The 9,318-nt window shown below is 51.2% G+C and overlaps 1 non-coding gene across 1 annotated transcript; it reads left to right on the forward strand.

Moving 5' to 3' along the window:
* Positions 1-8,988: 8,988 nt before the first annotated feature.
* Positions 8,989-9,062, forward strand: TRNAW-CCA (transfer RNA tryptophan (anticodon CCA)). The gene has a single exon. It is a non-coding gene; the product is annotated as a tRNA-Trp (tRNA).
* Positions 9,063-9,318: the final 256 nt, after the last annotated feature.

Below are 9,318 nucleotides of genomic sequence, written 5' to 3' on the forward strand. Positions count from 1 at the left end.
AAATAAACTCAAAATGGATTAAAGATCTCAACGTAAGACCAGAAACTATAAAACTCCTAGAGGAGAACATAGGCAAAACACTCTCCGACATACATCACAGCAGGATCCTCTATGACCCACCTCCCAGAATATTGGAAATAAAAGCAAAAATAAACAAATGGGACCTAATTAAACTTAAAAGCTTCTGCACAACAAAGGAAACTATTAGCAAGGTGAAAAGACAGCCTTCAGAATGGGAGAAAATAATAGCAAATGAAGCAACTGACAAACAACTAATCTCAAAAATATACAAGCAACTCCTACAGCTCAACTCCAGAAAAATAAATGACCCAATCAAAAAATGGGCCAAAGAACTAAATAGACATTTCTCCAAAGAAGACATACAGATGGCTAACAAACACATGAAAAGATGCTCAACATCACTCATTATCAGAGAAATGCAAATCAAAACCACTATGAGGTACCATTTCACACCAGTCAGAATGGCTGTGATCCAAAAGTCTACAAGCAATAAATGCTGGAGAGGATGTGGAGAAAAGGGAACTCTCTTACACTGTTGGTGGGAATAAAAACTAGTACAGCCACTATGGAGAACAGTGTGGAGATTCCTTAAAAAACTGGAAATAGAACTGCCTTATGATCCAGCAATCCCACTGCTGGGCATACACACTGAGGAAACCAGAAGGGAAAGAGACACGTGTACCCCAATGTTCATCGCAGCACTGTTTATAATAGCCAGGACATGGAAACAACCTAGATGCCCATCAGCAGATGAATGGATAAGAAAGCTGTGGTACATATACACAATGGAGTATTACTCAGCCATTAAAAAGAATTCACTTGAATCAGTTCTAATGAGATGGATGAAACTGGAACCTATTATACAGAGTGAAGTAAGCCAGAAAGAAAAACACCAATACAGTATACTAACGCATATATATGGAATTTAGAAAGATGGTAACAATAACCCTGTGTACGAGACAGCAAAAGAGACACTGATGTATAGATCAGTCTTATGGACTCTGTGGGAGAGGGAGAGGGTGGGGAGATTTGGGAGAATGGCATTGAAACATGTATAATATCATGTATAAAACGAGTCGCCAGTCCAGGTTTGATGCACGATGCTGGATGCTTGGGGCTGGTGCACTGGGATGACCCAGAGGGAAGGTATGGGGAGGGAGGAGGGAGGAGGGTTCAGGATGGGGAACACAGGTATACCTGTGGCGGATTCATTTCGATATTTGGCAAAACTAATACAATATTGTAAAGTTTAAAGATAAAATAAAATAAAAAAACAAAAAAACCTGATCTTCTTCCCTTTAAAAAAAAAAAGAAAAAAATGATTCTTCTGTCTTTGAAGAAGTATGAGGCTCATACCTGGGAAGAGCAGACTCTAGGATTGTGGCGGGGGAGGAGGGGAGGAGGAGAAGGGTAGGGAGGAGGAGGGGAGGAAAGAGGAGGAGATGGAGGAGGGAACCCGGAAGCGCTTGGTTCCCTAGGCCGGCTGGTGCTAGGATGCTAATGTACATGTGTGTTTAGTCACTTCAGTTGTGTGTGACTCTGTGACCCCATGGACTGTAGCCTGCCCAGTCTCCTCTGTCCAAGGGATTCTCCAGGTAAGAATACTGTTGCCATGCCCTCCTCCAGATCTTCCTGACCCAGGGATTGATCCCGGGCCTCCTGCATCTTCTGTGTTGGCAGGCAGATTCTTAACTGCTGAGTCACAGGGCAAGCCCAGGATACTAATACATGGATGCTATTTTACTCTCCATATCTGTGTGTGTAAAGATGTTATACTGAGAACAATGCAAGCAGTTCATGAATAGTTAGAGCTCGCAGAGGGAAAGAGAGAGATGAAGCCACCAGCAGCCTCTGGCTGGTGTGAGAACTTTGAGGCTCATCCCTGCTGAGCTGTTGCTGAAGAGGGCTTGCTGGGACCACAAGGCAGGAAGAAAGCCGCAGCAGTTTCTCTTCATCTGTTGTCCCAGGAACAGAGAGGGAATCGTGAGTCTGGGAGAGGAAGTGACTTGTTTCAGGGCTCTGATGAGAGAAGGACCTGGAGGGACCTCAGGGCTCCATCGGCACAGTTGATTTCCATGGAGATTCCTGCAGCCCCGCCCCTGGAGGAAGTAGCCCTGGGGAGGGGTCTTCTGGGTGGGCTGGTGGGGACCAAGGCTGGACCAGCCTCTCGAAGCTGTGGGCCTGCATTTGAGTGCCTTTCTCCTTCCACCTGACACTGCAGGGGGCACAGAAATGGCTTCACATCGGCTCCAGGGGGCCTGAATGACCTTGGAGTGGGGACCCCAGGTTACCCACTCCCCTCAGAAGCAGCCCCACTCAGTTTCGACCCCAGGGGAACGGCAGAGCCAGCTGGAAGTTCCTGGCTCTAGGTCAGATCAGGAAACCTGGGCCTCCAAAAGCCATTTCTCTGAAAGTCCACTTGCTAAGACTAGTTCTGCAAAACGTCAACTTGCTGTTCACCCCCAATTTACCAAACAATTATCTCTAAGGACACTAAGGATTACAGAGATTCACACTGGATAAGATGCTCTGAGCAGTTTCTGAATATTTCTCTGGTTTTCTTTGTTCAGTTAGATATTTTAGTTTTTAGTTTGTGGCTTGGAAATTGGTTTTGTTGCTGTCAGTTCACGTCAACATTGAACCACAACCTGACAGAGATGAACAGTCTCTGAGTCTTTCTTTCTTTTTTAGTATATTGGGGAAGGGAACCGATTCCTTTCAAGGTGGAGTAGCTAAACCCTTGGCCTTAAGAATTGTAGATGGATGGGGTGGGTTTCTCTTGAATAGATTTTCAAAACAGACTGCTGCTTCAATACTCCTTTCAATTTACAGATTTGTTAACTGCCTCCATCAAAGCGCTATTTTGCATATATTTTAAGTATTTGATAATTGCTCATGTCTGAAAGGTGTCACACACAAAACTGATGTTTGGCTGAGCAGAACTAAACTGACACATCTGTGGGAACTGGCTGGGGTGAAACCACTTTGGCGAAAACAAAACTAATTTCAACTAAAGCAAAAATTCCCCCCAATCCTTCGAGGTAATAATATTAATGAATTATGCTTTTTGTTGTTCAGTCACTAAGTCTTGTCTGTGAAGGACAGGGGAACCTGGTGTGCTGCAGTCCATTGAAGTCACAAAGAGTGGGACACACAACTAAAGCAAAAATTCCCCCAAATCCTTCGAAGTATTAATTTTAACGAATTACGCTTTTTGTTGTTGTTCAGTCGCTAAGTTGTGTCTGCGAAGGACAGGGGAGCCTGGTGTGCTGCAGTCCATGGGGTCACAAAGAGTTGGACCCAACTGAGCGACTGAACAACAACAGGGTCTGTAGAGACACAGAGAGGTTTGTTACGGGAACTGGCTCATGCATTATGGAGGCAAAGCCCCAGCACCTGCTCCCTGTGGGTGGAGGCCCAGGAGAGTTCAGTCCAGACCTGAAGGCTAGGCTTCAAGGGGCTGACGGGGTACACCCTGATGTCAGCCTGAAGGCTCAAACCAGGAGACCCCTGTCCAAGGGCGGGGGAAGGCGGAGGTCTTGGCTCAAAGCAGGGAGTGAACTCGCCCTTCCCCTGCCTTTTCGTTCTGCTTGGACCCTCAATGGATTGGGCGATGACCCCCCTTGCCTCCTGGCACTGGGAAGGGAAATCTGCTGAACCAGGTCGAATTTGTATCACTGCTGTACACACCCCTCCCACCTGCACCCAGAAACACGGCTCCTGCAGCTCTTGGGGCATCTCTTAGCCCAGCCAATATGACACACAGAATTAACCATCACTTGGTGGAGGACGGAAGTAGGAGATCCCTGCGCAGGTAACTGGCAGGACAGATGATGATCTGGACGTCAGGCCACTGGTTCCAGCTGATAAGACCTCAGATCGATGCTCCTCTCTTCCCCCGCAAAGTTGGGAAGAATAGGTTCTCAACAGATTCAGTTGTGCTCCAGGTCCTCAGGAACCCTCTAGATTAATTATCCAGCCCCATTTGCTCTGTCACCCCACCCAGGTTCTGAGCTTTGAGGTCATGAACATGGCCCCTTCACCCAGATTTTGCTAGATGGTCACAGTCCAGAGGGCATAGCCCTGCATCTGAGAAGCCAGGGCCTGCCTCCTCCCTCCTGGCATCGCCCAGCATAGATGACCTCATCCGCTCCTCCCATGCTCCGCTCCATGTTACTGCAACCTGGGAAAAGGCCCGTGCCTCTGCAAGCTCCTTCTTGCTCACCTGCATCTGTTTGCTATCTCTGGCACTTGGGTCTCTTTCCCGCCTAGATGGCCCCACCCCAGGGCACGGCAGGAAATTTCCACATCATCCCTGCCAGTCCAGCCTGAGCCCGCCTTTGCTATAAGCCATGATTCCTTTTAATTTTTTTTTTTAAATTTAGCCTTTTTATTTTGTATTGCAGAATAGCCAGTTAACGATGTTGTGGTAGTTTCAGCTGAACAGAGAGGGACTCAGACATACATACACATGTATCTATTCTCCCCCAAACTCCCCTCCCATCCAGGCTGCTACCTAGCACTGAGCAGAGTTCCCTGAGCTGTACAGCAGGTCCTTGCTGGTTATCCATCTTAAATATAGCAGAGTGTACTTATATATAGCTGTGATATATTGAGTGCTGGCTGCCAATTAAAGTACCTGGAGAGCTTCGGAAAAGGTTACATGTGGCCCCCACAATGTTCTGAACCCACAGTTGGTCGGGGGGGTCCTTGATGTTCTGGGGTCCCTGGCTTTGCCCTCTGCTTCATGCTCCCAGGTGCTTGGTGGCCGAGGTGAGAAAGTGAGAAGAGAAAGAAGCACTTACTTGCCTCCAAAGACACAGTTCTGCCTGATGACCCTGCCCTGGGCCTCCTCCGCCCCGCTGGTCAGGGGGCAGTGCGCTGGGAGAATTGGGGTGGTGAGCACGGCTCAGGCTAGAGGCCGCTGTCGCCCAAGTCAAGTCTGAGTCACTTTGGGAGCCGATGGTGCTCTCCCGGTTGACTCGCAGCCCCCTGCGCCTGCTTTGCCCCCCAGAGCCAAGCCTGGATCCCTGGTCTTTCTGCCTGGCTGACCTGGGACCCAGATGGGAGTCAGATCTGGGGAGGGGGTTGCAGGTGCTCTTGGCAAACTGAGTTTTCCTGCATCCAGAGCTGTGGGTACCCACGTGGGTGCCGATGATGCTTACCTGCTCATTCATTCCTTCCACAGTGTTTCCTTGAGCCGGGTCTGAGGATGGGAGGGGGTGGTCACAGGAGCCGCAGGAGGAGACGGAGCTGCCCCAAGTATGCAAACAGGAGCCAGTTCTCCCCGGGAGAGCCGGGCTTTTGCTGAAGCTCAGATTCCTTTCTGACTTCATCTTCCCATCCTTCCCTCCCTTCAACATATTTCTGGGTAGAGTGCTGTCCAGCCCTGGTGACGAAAGAGAGTGCCCACTTTGAAAGCTCCCTGTGCTGGGGACAAACCTGGGCACAGATGAGAGCTGGAAGAGGGGGTGCCCACTGGAGCACTCCTCCCCCACCGAGATGGGGGATTCATCCTGCCGGGGGCAGAGATGGTTGGACAGGACGTTTCAGTGGGTCTCTCAGTGTTGGGGGCTTCGAAGACCACGTGGGTTGTGGGCATTGCGAGTTTCTAGCAGTTGCTCATAAACGTGTGTTGAGGCTCCCAAGCTCCTGAGGGCGGAGTCAGGGAGGTTCTTCCGCTGCCTGGGCATGCATCTGGGTGGCCGCCCATCCCTGACCACACGTGGAAAACAGATGATGCAGCACTTGCGGTTTGTTCGGTGAGAACACCATTTGGGGAATAACAGGGGTCCTTGGGGGAGAAGAGTTGGGAAGCACTGATGTGAGGTTCTCCTAGACCCTCTACGGCAAGGCCAGCGCGGGAGGAAAGAGGAGGGTCCCAGGCCCCGGGGGTGAAAGCCAGGGGTCGGGCGGGACTCAGGTTCTGACCTGAGCCTCACTTGCTCTGCCTGCTGCCTGTAAGGACGATGGGCCAGTTGTCCTGAGTCCGCCTGGTCTTGGAGAAGGCTGGGAAAGAGCACAGTGGAGACCCTGCCCGAGTCTGGGGGATCTTCACCCATCCCTCGCCCCTTGCTGCTGAGCCCCGCCCCTCCCTCCCCCCGACCCTGTCTGCCCCAGCAGGGGGTTGGGCGGCAGGTGATCCTTGATATGAGGACCCAGCCCTGTAGCCAGGGCTCAGCTGCCCTCTGGGGCGATGGCCCAGTCGATGACGGGGGTCACGGTCCTTGAGGGGAAAGAAGGCTGGACGAGGCGCCTGGTCACCAGGAGAAGAGCCCAGGGAAGACCGTGGATGGGAGGGTGGGCTGGGGGTACCAGGATCTCCCCTCAGATGCCCAGGCTCACTTTGCCAGTGGCCTCGGAAGGAGTGAAGCTGACCTTGGTGCTGACCTCGAGTTAGATCTTGGCCCTGGTTTTCTTGTTTGCAAAATGGAGGTGGCAATACTTTTCCCCTGAGGGCTCTATCAAGTGGTACACAGGGCCCAAACCACCTCAGACATGGTAGAGTAAGCACAGAGGCGGCCGCCTGAGGCCGGGGGGGTGTGTGTCTTGTCACAGGCTCCCAGGTCCCTGTGGATGCCCGGGCCCGAGATGATGGGCTTGTTTTACTCCTGCAACTCTGGGTGGAGCCTGAGAGGTCCATGGGGCTCCGCTTCCTCCTCTGGGTTTTCACGTGGCAGGGAATTTCCTGGCAGGAACCACTGTGGTATCTGTCAGGGCCAGTGGGCAGGGATGCTGGAAACACAGCCATTATTGCTCCCCGGACAATGCTGGTGTCTGGCTCTGTGGGCTGGTGCTGGCGAAGAAAGAAAAAAATAGACTTTTTCAGCACATACTTTCGGACCAGAGGATTGTACTTACGTGTACATTATGATTTTTATGGGGGAAAGAGAGGGGAGAAAGAAACAGAAAAATAATTAAACCAGTAAATCTGTTTTTTTTTTTTTTTTTTTAATTTTTTGGCTGCTCCACATTCAGGATCTTAGTTCCCCAACCAGTGGTTGAACTTGTGCCCCCTGCAGTGGAAGCATGGAGTCTTAACCCCTGAACCTCCAGGGGAGTCCTAAACTGGTAGATCTGAAAGGAAGTCCATTGCTGACCAAAGTTTGGGCCTGATGGTGCCCGAGGTGGTGTGAGGACTTAACCTGACAGAGATAGCCAAGGAGAGAGCTGGCCTCCCCCTCCGAGGGGGAGTGTCCCGGGCAGGACTTATCTCCTGGTGTTTTGTTTTCAGGACGCTGATTGTTAGTGTTTGCTTCTATTTATAGTGAGGAAAGCTGGTTTTCCACTTATAATCATGGCCTTTAAAATACATTTACTGAGTGCAGTATGTGTGGAGTAAAGAACAGCAGGTAGTGAATGGTTCAAAAACACCAGAGAATTGTGATGTTGGTTCTAAATGACCCGGCCTCTGGAGATATCCATGCGCCCAAGCCTTTCATTGTCCTGAAGACTGGCGGAGGCCACAGGAGAGGTGGCCTTGACCAGAGTCCCAGGAGGGAAAGATGGGGTATTAGTGCCCTGGAGAACGAGAGAGACTGGGGGTAGAAACAGTGATGATGTAGGAGAAAAGGTCAGAAACTCCTCCAGTGGGACGGCTGAGGTGGGGGCGGGAACAGCTGAGGGCAGAGGACCCTGGACCTCGCTCCTCTGCAGGGGCAGGCTCTGTTGCCCTGGGGAGGGCCCCAGCATGGTCACCGCCTGCCCCGTCCGTCCTCAAGCACCGGGGGAGCTTGGGACTCAAGCCAGAGGCCAATATCTGGCCACAGCCACAGGGGGACCCTTTAAAAGCACAGCTTCCAAAACTTCTGATTCTTTGCAAAGTTTTTCAGAAACTTTTGGAGGTCTAAAAACTTGTGTTTTTGCTCATCTGCACAAGCACCATGAACCACTTTCTGCCTCGTGACCTACAGGTTTCCACCCAACTCTGAGGACAAGTCTATCCTCCGTTGTAAAGTCAAGAGATTGAGTAAGAGTGGGCTGTTCAAGGTCAGCTTGTGGGCCTGGGCCAGTGGGACGCAGGATTTAGGGGCAGAGGGCGGCAGGCCTCAGGCCACAGTGCATGTTTGTGACCTACTCCCCTGTTTGCTGCCCTGGGAGAGTGGCCTTGGTTTCTCTCCCTGAGGTTTATTTTTTGCTTCCTCTGCTTTGGTCCAAGCCCCAGGACATGAAAAGGGAGAACAACCCTGCCTGAACTCTACCTCCCTAAAGGTGAGGGGCTGGGGTATTCACAGGGTAAGGACGCAGCGTGGTCTGAGGTGTGGGGAGAAGGGAAAGGTGATGGGAAATAAAAGGTGAGTTTCACTGTTGCTCTGAGCAGGCCTTGACTAAGCTGTGGGTTTTCCACAGGACACTTGTTCAGTAGATGGAGCAGTTAGCAGCTTCTGAAGGTAGCCTTTTGGTCCCCGATGTCTCAAAGGTCACTAGGCGGACACTCGTGCGTGCCCAGTGGGAGGCTTGGTGGTCCCAACCAGCCTGAACCAGACACAACTAACTCCAAATTCTTAGAAAACAACTTGGGCAAACATCTTATTGTTTGTGCTCAGTGACGTGTGGAGGACATGCAAGCCTTTTGTGACGGCAGTGAAAGCAAGCTTGATAAAATGAGGACAGGTACAGGTGTAATGGATTTAACAATTTCCTTTGGTTTCAAAACCTTAGTAAACATGAGTGCATGTATGCTAATTCTCTTCAGTTGTGTCTGACTGCGACTCCATGGACTGTAGCCCACCAGGCTCCACTGTCCATGGGATTCTGCAGGCAAGAACACTGGAGTGGGTTGCCATGCCCTCTTCCAGGGGAGCTTCCCAACTCAGGGAGTGAACCCACACCTCTTACATCTCCAGCACTGGCAGGCAGGTTCTTTACCACCAGTGCCACCTGTGAAGCCCTAATTTCAGTTTCTCCAGGAGCAAAGTAGCTAGTTCTGGCCCAGTGTCTTTGATGAGGTTGCCAGTGGCTGGGACGTCCTTGGTGGTCCAGTGGCTAAGACTCCACGCTCCCAATGCAAGAGGGCCTGGGTTCAATCCCCAGTCAGGGAACTAGATCCCACATGCCAAGACCCAGGGCAGCAAAATAAATAAAAATTTAAAAAGAAGATGGTGGCTGAGGTTACAGCATCTGAAGGCTTGGCTTGGGACTCAAGGTTTCCTCCCCTGCTCAGGGGCCCCCTCACGCTCTGGGCAAGCTGGTGCTGACTGTGGGCGCGAGGACTCAGTTCCTCTGCCTGGGGGCCTGTCCACACACCAGCGTGAGTGTCCTTACAGCCTGGTGTCTGGTTCCCTCCAGGACCGAGCA

Source organism: Bos indicus, chromosome 13 (genome assembly GCF_029378745.1).
Source record: "Bos indicus isolate NIAB-ARS_2022 breed Sahiwal x Tharparkar chromosome 13, NIAB-ARS_B.indTharparkar_mat_pri_1.0, whole genome shotgun sequence".
NCBI lineage: Eukaryota > Metazoa > Chordata > Mammalia > Artiodactyla > Bovidae > Bos > Bos indicus.